This window comes from Pongo pygmaeus, chromosome 15 (genome assembly GCF_028885625.2).
Source record: "Pongo pygmaeus isolate AG05252 chromosome 15, NHGRI_mPonPyg2-v2.0_pri, whole genome shotgun sequence".
Taxonomy (NCBI): domain Eukaryota; kingdom Metazoa; phylum Chordata; class Mammalia; order Primates; family Hominidae; genus Pongo; species Pongo pygmaeus.
Window position 1 is genome coordinate 60625217 of NC_072388.2, and position 14901 is coordinate 60640117.

General features: G+C 36.9%; 1 protein-coding gene and 1 pseudogene across 2 annotated transcripts in view; both read left to right on the forward strand.

Moving 5' to 3' along the window:
• The window catches only part of SYT16 (synaptotagmin 16), a 342174-nt gene that overhangs the window by 55443 nt on the left and 271830 nt on the right, over nucleotides 1-14901 (forward strand). The window lies entirely within an intron of this gene.
• Nucleotides 4988-8129, forward strand: LOC129012446 (adenylyltransferase and sulfurtransferase MOCS3-like; annotated as a pseudogene).

Below are 14901 nucleotides of genomic sequence, written 5' to 3' on the forward strand. Positions count from 1 at the left end.
AGAAGGCTTCAGATGATCAAACTACTCCAAGCTACAGGAGGAAATTCAAACCAAAGGCAAAGAAGTTAAAAACTTTGAAAAAAATTTAGACAAATGTATAACTAGAATAACCAATACAGAGAAGTGTTTAAAGGAGCTGATGGAGCTGAAAGCCAAGGCTTGAGAACTACGTGAAGAATGCAGAAGCCTCAGGAGCCAATGAGATCAACTGGAAGAAAGGGTATCAGTGATGGAAGATGAAATAAATGAAATGAAGCGAGAAGGGAAGTTTAGAGAAAAAAGAATAAAGAAACGAGCAAAGCCTCCAAGAAATATGGGACTATGTGAAAAGACCAAATCTACGTCTGATTGGTGTACCTGAAAGTGACGGGGAGAATGGAACCAAGTTGGAAAACACTCTGCAGGATATTATCCAGAAGAACTTCCCCAATCTAGCAAGGCAGGCCAACATTCAAATTCAGGAAATACAGAGAAAGCCACAAAGATACTCCTCGAGAAGAGCAACTCCTAGACACATAATTGTGAGATTCACCAAAGTTGAAATGAAGGAAAAAATGTTAAGGGCAGCCAGAGAGAAAGGCCGGGTTACCCACAAAGGGAAGCCCATCAGACTAACAGTGGATCTCTCGGCAGAAACTCTACAAGCCAGAAGAGAGTAGGGGCCAATATTCAACATTCTTAAAGAAAAGAATTTTCAACCCAGAATTTCATATCCAGCCAAACTAAGCTTCATAAGTGAAGGAGAAATAAAATCCTTTACAGACAAGCAAATGCTGAGAGATTTTGTCACCACCAGGCCTGCCCTAAAACAGCTCCTGAAGGAAGCACTAAACATGGAAAGGAACAACCAGTACCAGCCACTGCAAAAACATGCCAAATTGTAAAGACCATCGAGGCTAGGAAGAAACTGCATCAACTAACGAGCAAAATAACCAGCTAACATCATAATGACAGGATCAAATTCACACATAACAATATTAACTTTAAATGTAAATGGCTAAATGCTCCAATTAAAAGACACAGACTGGCAAATTGGATAAAGAGTCAGGACCCATTAGTGTGCTGTATTCAGGAAACCCATCTCACGTGCAGAGACACACATAGGCTCAAAATAAAAGGATGGAGGAAGATCTACCAAGCAAATGGAAAACAAAAAAAAGGCAGGGGTTGCAATCCTAGTCTCTGATAAAACAGACTTTAAACCAACAAAGATCAAAAGAGACAAGGCCATTACATAATGGTAAAGGGATCAATTCAACAAGAAGAGCTAACTATCCTAAATATATATGCATCCAATACAGGAGCACCCAGATTCATAAAGCAAGTCCTGAGTTACCTACAAAGAGACTTAGACTCCCACACAATAATAATGGGAGACTTTAACACCCCACTGTCAACATTAGACAGATCAACGAGACAGAAAGTTAACAAGGATACCCAGGAATTGAACTCAGCTCTGCACCAAGCGGACCTAATAGACATCTACAGAACTCTCCACCAAAATCAACAGAATATACATTTTTTTCAGCACCACATCACACATATTCCGAAATTGACCATTAGTTGGAAGTAAAGCTCTCCTCAGCAAATGTAAAAGATCAGAAATTATAACAGACTGTCTCTCAGACCACAGTGCAATCAAACTAGAACTCAGGATTAAGAAACTCACTCAAAACCACTCAACTACATGGTAACTGAACAACCAGCTCCTGAATGACTACTGGGTACATAACGAAATGAAGGCGGAAATAAAGATGTTCTTTGAAACCAACAAGAACAAAGACACAACATACTAGAATCTCTGGAACATATTCAAAGCAGTGTGTAGAGGGAAATTTATAGCACTAAATGCCCACAAGAGAAAGCAGGAAAGATCCAAAATTGACACCCTAACATCACAATTAAAAGAACTAGAAAAGCAAGAGCAAACACATTCAAAAGCTAGCAGAAGGCAAGAAATAACTAAGAGCAGAGCAGAACTGAAGGAAATAGAGACACAAAAAACCCTTCAAAAAATTAATGAATCCAGGAGCTGGTTTTTTGAAAGGATCAACAAAATTGATAGACCGCTAGCAAGACTAATAAAGAAGAAAAGAGAGAAGAATCAAATAGACGCAATAAAAAATGATAAAGGGGATATCACCACCGATCCCACAGAAATACAAACTACCATCAGAGAATACTATAAACACCTCTACACAAATAAACTAGAAAATCTAGAGGAAATGGATAAATTCCTGAACACATACACCCTCCCAAGACTAAACCAGGAAGAAGTTGAATCTCTCAATAGACCAATAACAGGCTCTGAAATTGAGGCAATAATTAATAGCTTACCAACCAAAAACAGTCCAGGACCAGATGGATTCGCAGCTGAATTCTACCAGAGGTAGGAGGAGCTGGTGCCATTCCTTCTGAAACTATTCCAATCAATAGAAAAAGAGGGAATCCTCCCTAACTCATTTTATGAGGCCAGCATCGTCCTGATACCAAAGCCTGGCAGAGACACAACCAAAAAAGAGAATTTTAGACCAATATCCTTGATGAACATTGATGCAAAAATCCTCAGTAAAATACTGGCAAACTGAATCCAGCAGCACATCAAAAAGCTTATCCACCATGATCAAGTGGGCTTCATCCCTGGGATGCAAGGCTGGTTCAATATACGCAAATGAAGAAATGTAATCCAGCATATAAACAGAACCAAAGACAAAAACCACATGATTATCTCAATAGATGCAGAAAAGGCCTTTGACAAAATTCAACAAGCCTTCATGCTAAAAACTCTCAATAAATTAGGTATTGATGGGACGTATCTCAAAATAACAAGAGCTATCTATGACAAACCCACAGCCAATATCATACTGAATGGGCAAAAACTGGAAGCATTCCCTTTGAAAACTGGCACAAGACAGGGATGCCCTCTCTCACCACTCCTATTCAACATAGTGTTGGAAGTTCTGGCCAGGGCAGTTAGGCAGGAGAAGGAAATAAAGGGTATTCAATTAGGAAAAGAGGAAGTCAAATTGTCCCTGTTTGCAGACAACATGATTGTATTATCTAGAAACCCCATCGTCTCGGCCCAAAATCTCCTTAAGCTGATAAGCAACTTCAGCAAAGTCTCAGGATACAAAATCAATGTACAAATTCACAAGCATTCTTGTATACCAATAACAGACAAACAGAGAGCCAAATCATGAGTGAACTCCCATTCACAATTGCTTCAAAGAGAATCAAATACCTAGGAATCCAACTTACAAGGGAAGTGAAGGACCTCTTCAAGGAGAACTACAAACCACTGCTCAATGAAATAAAAGAGGATACAAACAAGTGGAAGAACATTCCATGCTCATGGGTAGGAAGAATCAATATGGTGAAAATGGCCATACTGCCCAAGGTAATTTACAGATTCAATGCCATCCCCATCAAGCTACCAATGATTTTCTTCACAGAATTGGAAAAAACTACTTTAAAGTTCATATGGAACCAAAAAAGAGCCCGCATCGCCAAGTCAATCCTAAGCCAAAAGAACAAAGCTGGAGGCATCACACTACCTGACTTCAAACTATATTACAAGGCTACAGTAACCAAAACAGCATGGTAGTGGTACCAAAACAGAGATATAGATCAATGGAACAGAACAGAGCCCTCAGAAATAATGCCGCATATCTACAACTATCTGATCTTTGACAAACCTGAGAAAAACAAGCAATGGGGAAAGGATTCCCTATTTAATAAATGGTGCTGGGAAAACTGGCTAGCCATACGTAGAAAGGTGAAACTGGATCTGTTCCTTACACCTTATACTAAAATTAATTCAAGATGGATTAAAGACTTAAACCTTAGACCTAAAACCATAAAAACCCTAGAAGAAAACCTAGGCATTACCATTCAGGACATAGGCATGGGCAAGGACTTCATGTCTAAAACACCAAAAGCAATGGCAACAAAAGCCAAAATTGACAAATGGGATCTAATTAAACTAAAGAGCTTCTGCACAGCAAAAGAAACTACCATCAGAGTGAACAGGCAACCTACAAAATGGGAGAAAATTTTTGCAACCTACTCATCTGACAAAGGGCTAATATCCAGAATCTACAATGAACTCAAACAAATTTACAAGAAAAAAACAATCCCATCAAAAAGTGGGCAAAGGACATGAACAGACACTTCTCAAAAGAAGACATTTATGCAGCCAAAAAACACATGAAAAAATGCTCACCATCACTGGCCATCAGAGAAATGCAAATCAAAACCACAGTGAGATACCATCTCACACCAGTTAGAATGGCAATCATTAAAAAGTCAGGTAACAACAGGTGCTGGAGAGGATGTGGAGAAAGAGGAACACTTTTACACTGTTGGTGGGACTGTAAACTAGTTCAACCATTGTGGAAGTCAGTGTGGCAATTCCTCAGGGATCTAGAACTAGAAATACCATTTGACCCAGCCATCTCATTACTGGGTATATACCCAAAAGATTATAAATCATGCTGCTATAAAGACACATGCACACGTATGTTTATTGGGGCACTATTCACAATAGCAAAGACTTGGAGCCAACCCTAATGTCCAACAATGATAGACTGGATTAAGAAAATGTGGCACATATACACCATGGAATACTATGCAGCCATAAAAAATGATGAGTTCATGTCCTTTATAGGGACATGGATGAAATTGGAAATCATCATTCTCAGTAAACTATCTCAAGAACAAAAAACCAAACACCGCATATTCTCACAGGTGGGAACTGAACAATGAGAACACATGGACACAGGAAGGGGAACATCACACTCTGGGGACTGTTGTGGGGTGGGGAGAGGGGGGAGGGATAGCTTTAGGAGATATACCTAATGCTAGATGATGAGTTAATGGGTGCAGCACGCCAGCATGGCACATGTATACATATGTAACTAACCTGCATATTGTGCACATGTACCCTAAAACTTAAAGTATAATAATAATAAAATAAAAAACAGAAAAAAAGTAGACATATTTTAGAGTAGTTTTAGGTTCACACTAAAATTGAAGGGGAGGTGCAGGGATTTCCCACCTACGCCCTGCCCCTACACATGCACAGCCTTCTTCACTATCAGCATCTCCCACTAGACTGATATATTTGTTAACACTGAGGAACCTATGCTGGCATATCTTCTTCATCCAGAGTCCAGAGTTCACATTAAGGTTCACTCTTGGTGTTGTACATTCTCTGAGTTTGGACAAATGTTTAGTGACATGCATTCATCATTATAGTGTCGTACAGAGTAGTTTCACTGCCGTAAACATCTTCTGTGCTCTGTGCATTCATCCTTCTGCCCTTTCTAACCCCTGGCAATTACTGATATTTTTACTGTCTCCACAGTTTTTGTCTTTTCCATAATGTAATATGGTTGGAATCATACAGCATGTAGCCTTTTCAGATTGACTTCTTTCACTTTGTAATATGCATTTAAATTTCTTCCATGGCTTGTCATGGGTTGATAGCTTATTTCTTTTTAGCACCGAATAATGTTCTATTGTCTAGATTCACCACAGTTTGTTTATCCATTTACCTATTGAGGGTCATCTTGGTTGCTTCCAAGTTTTGGCAATTATGAATAAAGCTGCTATAAACATTCATGTGCGGTTTTTTGTGTGGACATATATTTTCACGTCCTTTGGGTAAATACTATGGAGAATGACTGCTGGATCATATGGTAAAAGTGTGTTTAGTTTGGTAAGAAACTTCCAAACTGTCTTCCAAAGTGGTTGTACCATTTTGCATTCCCACCAGCAATGAATGAGAGTTCCTATTGTTCCACAACCTCTGCAGCATTTGGTGTTGCCAGTGTTCTGGATTTTGGCTATTCTTATACATGTGTATCTCATTGTTTTAATTTACCTTTCCCTGACAACATATAATCTGGAACATCTTTTTACATGTTTATTTGCCATCTGCGCATCTTCTTTGGTGAGGTGTTTGTAAAGTTCTTTGGCCCATTTTTCAGTCAGGTTGTTTGTGTTCTTACTGTTGAATTTTAAGAGTTCTTTGTATATTTTGGATAACAGTTCTTTATCAGATAGTGTTTTGCAAATATTTTATTCCAGTCTGTGGCATATGTTCTCATTCACTTGACTTTCTCTTTCACAGAGCAGAAATATTTAATTTTAATAAAGTCCAACTTATCAGTTCTGTCTTTTGTCGATTGTGCCTTTGGTGCTGCATCTAAAAAATCATCACCAAATCCAGATCATCTAGATTTTCTCCTATGTTATCTTCTAGGGGTTTTGTAGTTTAGTGTTTTACATTTAAGGCTGTGATCCATTTTGAGTTAATTTTTGTGATCCATTTTGAGTTAATTTTTGTGAAGGGTGAAATGCCTGTCTAGGTTCATTTTTTTTTGCATATCAATGCCCAGTTGTTCCAGCACCAGTTGTTGAAAAGATTATCTTTGCTCCATTGTATTGCCTTTGCTCCTTTGTCAAAAATCAGTTGACTGTATGTATGTGGGTCTAATTCTTGGCCCTCTGTTTTATTCTATTGATCAATTTATTCTTTCACCAATGCTACATTGTCTGTAGTTTTATAGCATGTCTTGAAGTTGGGTAGTATCAGTCCTCCAACTTTGTTCTTCAATACTGCATGGACTATTCTGGTAATTTGTTCTGTTTTATGTGGAGGAATATACTTTTGTATGAATAGACCACAATTTGTTTATCCATTCACCAATTGGTAGACTTGGGGTTGTTTCAAATTTTTGACTATTATGAATAAAACTATTACGACCCAGGAGGAGGTACTCCCCTTACAGGCTGACGTTGTCCAACGTGAGGAGGAATTGAATTCCCTGAAACAGAAGCTGGCGGCGGCCCTTTTGGCGGAGCGGGAACCGCAGCCAGAATGGCTGGTTTCGGTGTTGCCACTGCCGCAGAAGGCCGCTCTGTTCTGGGATGAGATTCTGCGCTATAGCCGGCAGTTAGTGCTGCCCGGGCTGGGCGTGCACAGGCACGTGCTAGTCGTGGGCTGCGGTGGGCTCCGCTGTCCACTGGCGCAGTACTTGGCAGCGGCCGGCGTGGGCCGCCTTGGCCTTGTGGATTATGACGTGGTAGAGATGAGCAACCTGGCCCACCAAGTGCTACGTGGCGAGGCACTGGCTGGACAGGCCAAGGCCGCTTCGGCCGCCGCCTCGCTGCGCGGCCTCAATTTGGCGGTGGAATGAGTGCGGTACACTCAGGCCCTTTTATGCCGGTCACTACCCTAGACCCGGTCCGCCGATATGATGTGGTGGCCGACTGCTCGGACAACGTGTCCACTGGCTACCTGGTTAATGACGCATGTGTGCTGGCCGGTTGGGCCCTAGTGTCTGCCAGTGCCTTGCGCCTGGAGGGCCAAATCACAGTCTACCATTATGACGGTGGGCCTTGCTATCGCTGCATATTCTCCCAGCCACCCCCAGCGGAGACAGTGACCAACTGCGTGGACGCCAGGATGCTCCGTGTCGTAACCGGGGTCCTGGGCTGCCTGCAGGCCTTGAAAGTGCTGAAAATCGCTGCGAGTCTGGGCCCCTCTTACAGTGGCAGCCTGTTGCTCTTTGATGCCCTGAGAGGGCATTTCCGCGGTATTCGGCTGCGGAGCTGCAGGCTCGACTGTGCAGCTTGTGAGAAATGGCCCACTGTGACTCCTCTGCTGGACTATGAAGCCTTCTGTGGCTCCTCAGCCACCGATAAATGCCACTCCCTGCAGTTACTGAGCCCAGAGGATCGTGTTTCTGTCACCGACTATAAGCGACTTCTGGATTCTGGGGCACCCCATCTGTTGCTGGACATCAGGCCTAAGATGGAGGTGAACATCTATCTGTCTTTTGCCTCATGCCCTACACGTCCCTCTGAAATATTTGGAACGCAGGGATGCGGAGAGCCTGAAGCTCTTAGGAGAAGCAGTCCGGGAAGGGAAGCAGGGCACACAAGAAGGGGCTGCTTTCCTCATTTATGTGATTTACAAACTGGGAAATGAATCACAGAAAGCGGTGAAGATCCTCCAGGCCTCATCAGCAGCTCAAGAGTTACACTCTTTAACAGTTTGGAATATTGTGGGAGACCTCATGGCCTGGGCTGCCCCAAACGGTGGAACATTTCCACAGTACTAAGGTGACTGGTATAGTCTGATGGGAAAGATGTGGATTGCCGTAATACCGCAAAGATATATTTATTTGCATTTTTCAGTAATATACATAGGAGCTGGAGATTCTACAGTATCTGTGAATACATGGACTCCTTTTTTATAAGGAGTTTTTAAAATTGTTATATATTGGGTGACTTATTAATGGATTATACTGTTTCTGGGAATCATCTTTTTTTCAGCACATGGAGGGTGTCTTGAACATGTGAGATGTAATGTGACAGGATTTTGTATTTAAGCTGCAGATCATTTACCTGTCCTTATTTTCCACCTCCCCCAGTCAAAATGCTTTCTAAATCATTTTATATCTGGAATTAAGGTGTAGTAAACTTAGTCTTATGAAATTGATCACAGATTATATACTTAGGATCAGTTTACTTAAATTCTTGGATCTTATTAATATTTCAGATGATAGAATACATCCTACAGAAATACACGTTTAAAATGTAAATTGTTTTAATTATTCAGAAAGTGGGTCATTCTATTTGGCATTTTGAATTAGTATCAAAATGAGATCTTTAAAGTTTACCAAAATAAAGGAAACCACCTTTGTAGTCTGAAAAAAAAAAACTATTATGAATACTCGTGTATAAGTATTTGTGTGGATACATGCTTTAATTTTTCTTGGGTAAATACCTAGGAGTTGACTTGCTGGGGCTGGGTTATATGGTAGATTGGTACACATTTACCTCTATAAAAAATTGCCAAAAAAGGAAGAGGAGGGTGGGGGAGAAAGGAAAAAATAATTGCCAAAATGTTTTCCACAGTGGCTGTACCATTTTGTATTCTCCCTAGCAATGTATGACATTTCCAGTTGCTTTACATCCTCTATTATACTTGATATCGTCAATTTATTTTTATTTTTGTCATTCTCATGGTTATAAGAAGGTATCTCATGTTGGTTTTAATTTGCATTTTCCCAATGACTAATGATGTTGACCATCTTCTCATATGCTTATTTGCCATCTATACCTCTTCTTTGGTAATATATGTGTTCAAATCTTTTGTTCATTTAAAAATTATGTTTGTCTTATTATTGCATCATGAGGGTTCTTTAGTGTGCATACAAGTTCTTTGTCAGATATATATTTTGCAAATATTCTCCTGCAGTCTGTGGCTTGCCTTTTAGTTTTTCTAACAGCATGCTTTAAAGAGTAAAAATTTTAAATTTTGATAAAATCCAATTGTTTTTTCTTTTATATTTAGTGCCTTTTGTGTTCTACAGAAGAAATCTTTGCCCAATCCAAAGTCAAAAGAATTTTCTCTAATGTTTTTTCCTAGAAGTTTTATAGTTTTAGATGTTACATTTAGATCTGTGATGCATTTTATATTTTTGCTTATGTTGTGAGCTAAGGGTCTAGGCTCATTTTTTTTCATATGCACATGTAATTATTTTAATAGCACTTGTTGAAGATTATCCTTTCCCGGTTGCATTACCTAGGCATTTTTCTTGAAAAGTATTTATGTATGTTTGAGATTATTTCTGGAGTCTCTCTTCTCTTTCATTGTTCTATATGTCTGTCTTTATGCTAATACAATACTGCTTTGATTACTGTAGCTTTATATATAATAAGTGTTGAAATCAGGTAGTGTATATCTTTTTCTTTTTCATTTTTTCAATCCTGTTTTGGGTAATCTAGCTCATTTTATTTCCATGTAAATTTTAGAATTAACTCATCATTTTCTATGAATAAATTCTCCCTGGATTTTCTTGTTTGTACATTAAAATTTGTTGAGAAAAAGAAATAAATGGCATATAGGTTGAAAAGGAGGAAGTAAAACCCTTTATTTGCAGATTTAACCTCACAGTGACTCATTTTCTCATGTGGTTTGTGAGAATTTTGCTAGTTTGTCTTCAGTGAATTTCCCCTATACCCAATGTCTAGAAGACCCATATGCTCTGAACTATGAATTGGAATCTACATAAAAGCTACTAGAATTAATAAATGAGTCTAACAAGATGCAAGGGAAAATATACAAAAATTGTTTTTTTATATACTAGCAATTAACTTAAAACAATATTATTTACCATGAAAATACATTACTATTTACAATAAAAAACAATACTATTTACATCAGCATAAGAAATATGAAAGACTTAGGAAGTGATTTAACAAGTTTGTACTGTTGAATAGGGTGACCTTTATCCCAGTCTTGGGGGAAAGCATTTAGTCTTTTACCGTTAAGTCTGCTGTTGCTTGTAGATTTTTCATAGATGCTCTTTATGAAGTTGAGGCAGTTTCCTTCTATTCCTAGTTTGCTGAAAGTTTTGATCAAAAATAGATGTTGAATTTTGCCAAGTGCTTTTTCTGCATCTGTAGAGAAGATCATATGGTTTTCTTTAACTAGTCTGTTAATATGTTGAATTACATTGAGTTTTAAATGTTGAATCAGTCTTGTATTATTGGGATAAACTCCACTTGTTCTTACGTATTACCTCTTTTAGGTTGGGTTTCTTTGGATACAATTTTAAGAGTTTTGTGTGTCTGTATTCTTGTTCATGAAAAATATTGGTCTAAATTTTCTTTCCCTAAAGTAGAGAGTAGAATAATCGTTGCCAGAGTCTGGGAAAGGTAGTGGCGAGGGGGCCATAAAGTGGAGATAGTTAATGGGTACAAAAATACAGTTAGAATGAATAATATCTAGTATTGAGTAGCACAATAGGGTGATAGTAGTTAACATAATTTATTGTGTATTTTAAAATAACTAACAGAATGGAATTGGAATGTTCCTAACACAAAGAAATGATAAAGGCTGATTTGATAATTAAAAATTGTATGCCTGTATCAAAACATCACATGAACCCCATAAATATGTAAAACTATAATGTACACATCATTAAAAATAAAAATTAAAACAACTTTTCCTTATAGTTTTTCCTTAGCTTTGATATCAAGATAATTTTGACCTCATAGAATGAGTTGGGAGGTATTTCCTAATCTTCCATTTTTTTGAAGTGTTTGTGAAAAGCTGATATTATTTTGTTTTAAAATGTTTGTTAGAATTTCCTAGTGAAGTTATCTAGTCCTGGAGGCTCTTTTTTTTTTTTTTAAGCTATACATTCAATTTCTTTAATAGATATTAGGCTTTTTTTTTGTTTTTTTTGTTAGATATTTTATTTTATTATTATTATACTTTAAGTTTTAGGGTACATGTGCGCAATGTGCAGGTTAGTTACATATGTATACATGTGCCATGCTGGTGTGCTGCACCCATTAACTCATCATTTACATTAGGTATATCTCCTAAAGCTATCCCTGCCCCCTCCCCCCACCCCACAACAGTCCCCAGAGTGTGATGTTCCCCTTCCTGTGTCCATGTGTTCTCATTGTTCAATTCCCACCTATGAGTGAGAATATGCGGTGTTTGGTTTTTTGTTCTTGAGATAGTTTACTGAGAATGATGATTTCCAATTTCATCCATGTCCCTACAAAGGACATGAACTCATCATTTTTTATGGCTGCATAGTATTCCATGGTGTATATGTGCCACATTTTCTTAATCCAGTCTGTCATGTTGGACATTAGGGTTGGCTCCAAGTCTTTGCTATTGTGAATAGTGCCCCAATAAACATACGTGTGCATGTGTCTTTATAGCAGCATGATTTATAATCCTTTGGGTATATACCAGTAATGGGATGGCTGGGTCAAATGGTATTTCTAGTTCTAGATCCCTGAGGAATTGCCACACTGACTTCCACAAGGGTTGAACTAGTTTACAGTCCCACCAACAGTGTAAAAGTGTTCCTATTTCTCCACATCCTCTCCAGCACCTGTTGTTTCCTGACTTTTTAATGATTGCCATTCTAACTGGTGTGAGATGGTATCTCATTGTGGTTTTGATTTGCATTTCTCTGATGGCCAGTGATGGTGAGCATTTTGATATTAGGCTATTTTTGTGTTTTGTTTCTTTTTGAGTAGACCTTGGTAGTATGTGTGTTTCAAGAAACTTGTCCATTTCATTAACGTTTTCAAGTTTATTGATATAATGTCGTTCATAATATTCCCATTAGCCTTTTAATGTCTATAGGATTTAAAGAGATGTTCTTTCTCTGTTTTCTGAGAATGGTGTCTTCTCTCTTTTTTTTAATCTTAATCAGTGTGATTAGAGGTTTATCAATTTTACTTTTTTTTCCAAAGAAATAACATCTGGTTTAGATTTTTTTTGTTATTTAAAAAAATTTTATTTCATTGATTTTTGCTTTCATCTGCTTATTATTTCCTTTCATCTGCTTACTTTGTTATATTTTGCTCTTATTTGTCAGATTTCTTAAAATGGAAGCATTGATTTTAAATCTTTGTATTTTTATAATATAAGCACTGCTTTTGCTGCATTGCATACACTTTGGTATATTTTGTCTTCATTTTTATTCATTTCAAAAATTTTTTAAATTTCCCTTTTGACTTCTTTTAATCATGGGATATTTATAAGTATGTTCTTTAGTTTCCAAATATTTGGGGGAACTGTCTAGAAACCTTTTTATTACTGATTTCTTATTTAACTCTCTTTCAATAACATTTGTATGAGGTGATTCCTTTTAAATGTGTTAAGAGTTGTTTTGTTGCCCAGATTATGGTCTGGGTAAATGTCCCATGTTCACTTTATAAGAATATTTTGTTTTTGTTGGTTGTTCTATAAATGCTGATTAACTTTATTGATAGTGTTTTTCTAGTGTTTTGTATCCTTACAGAATTTCTGTCTACTTTTTCTATCAATTATTGAGGTTCTGGTATTAAAATATCCAACAATGCTTATGAATTAGTCTGTACATTTATCCTTCTAGTTCCATCAGCATTTGCTTCATGCATTTTGAAGTTTTTTATTATCTGAATAAACATTCAGGATTTCTACATACTCCTGATGACTTGATCCCTTTATCATTATGAAATGATCCTTTTCTTTGGTAATATTTTATTCTGAAATTTAACCTTAGTATAGCCACTCAGCTTTATTTCGGTTAGTTTTAGTGTGGTTTATCTTTTTTCTATCTTTTTTACTTGTAATAATTCTGTCCTTTTACTTAAAGTGTATTTCTTGTAGATAGCATACATAGTTGAGTATTGTCCTTTTATCCAATTTTATAGTCTGCTTTTTAGTTAGTGAGTTTAGACATTTCCATTTAAGGTTGGATTTAAACCTACCATTTTATTATTTGTTTTCTATTTGTCTTACCTGTCTTTATTCTTTTTGCTTTGTTTCTACCTTCTTTTGGATTAAATGAAAATTTATTAATATTATATTTTAGGTTTTTTTTTGGCTTATTAGCTATATCTTTTTTGTTGTTTAATGGTTGCTCTAGAGTTTACAGTATAACTTTTAAATTTATCAACATCTACTTTCAAATAATATTACAGTGATTCCCACATATTTTAAGAAACTTAAAATTGTATAGTTCTATTTCTCTTGGTCTTTGTGTTGCTGTCATACATTTTACTGCCATATATGTTATACACCCAACTGCTATGGACTGAACGTTTGTATCCCTCCACAACTCACCTGTTGAAGCCTAATGCCCAATGTGATGTCATTTGTAGGTGAAAGCTTTGGGAGATAGTTAGGTCAAGAGAATGGATCCCTCATGAATGGGATTAGGGTCCTTATAATAAGAGACATGAGAGAGTTTTCTTTCTCTTTTTTTTGTTCTCTGCCATGTGAGGTTATGAAGAGAAGATGGCTATCTGCAAACCTGGGAGCAGGCTCTAACCAGACACTACATCTTCCAGTGCCTTGAACTTGGACTTCCCTCCCCACAGAACTGTGAGAAATAAATATTTGTTGTTTAAACCACCCAGTCTGCTAATTTGTTATAGAAGCCCAAATTGACCAAGACACGCAGCAATATGTTATTATCTTTGCTTTAGAAGTTATCTTCTAAGTATATTAAAAATAAGAAAAAATTTATATCTACTCACTGTTTTACCATTTCTGATGCTCTTCATCCCTTTGTGTAGATACAAATTTCCATCTGGTATTATTTGCCTTTTACTGAAGGACTTCCTTTACTATGTGCAATGATGCTTATGATATATTCTTTTAGATTTTGCATATCTGAAAAAGTATTTACTTTCATTTTTGAAGGATATTTTTGCTAGATATAGAATTCTAGTTTGCCAGCTATTTTGTTCGTTGCTTTAAATATGTTGTTTCACTGTCTTCTGACTTGCATTATTTCTGATGAGAAATATATTGTCATTCTCATTGCTGTTCCTTTGTATGTAATGTGATGTCTTTTTTCTTCTTGCCTGCTTTTCAGTTTTTCTTTGTCACTGTTTTTTTAAATATCTGATGATGATGTACTTTACTTTGGTGTTCTTATTGTTTCTGCTTGGGGTTTACCAAACTCCTTGGATATGTAGGTTTATAATTTTCTTCATATTGGTAAAATTTTTTGACCAATTGTTTCTTCAAATATTTTTGCTACACTTCTTTTCTCTGAGACTCCAGTTATATGTATGGTAGGCCACATGATGTTGTCATCTTTTGAATTTCTTTTCTTAAAAATCTTTTTACTCTGTGTGTTTTATTTTGTCTAGGTTTTATTGCAATGTCTTCATGTCCCTAATTCTTCTACAATACCTAATCTTCTGTTAATCTCATCAGTGTATTTTCCATCTCAGTTATTATATTATTAATCTCCATAAATTTGACTTATGTCTCTTTTTATCTTTCATTTCTGTTCTCAATATGCCTTTGTGGAGTACATTTATAATAACCGTTTTAACTACCTTGCCTAATAATTC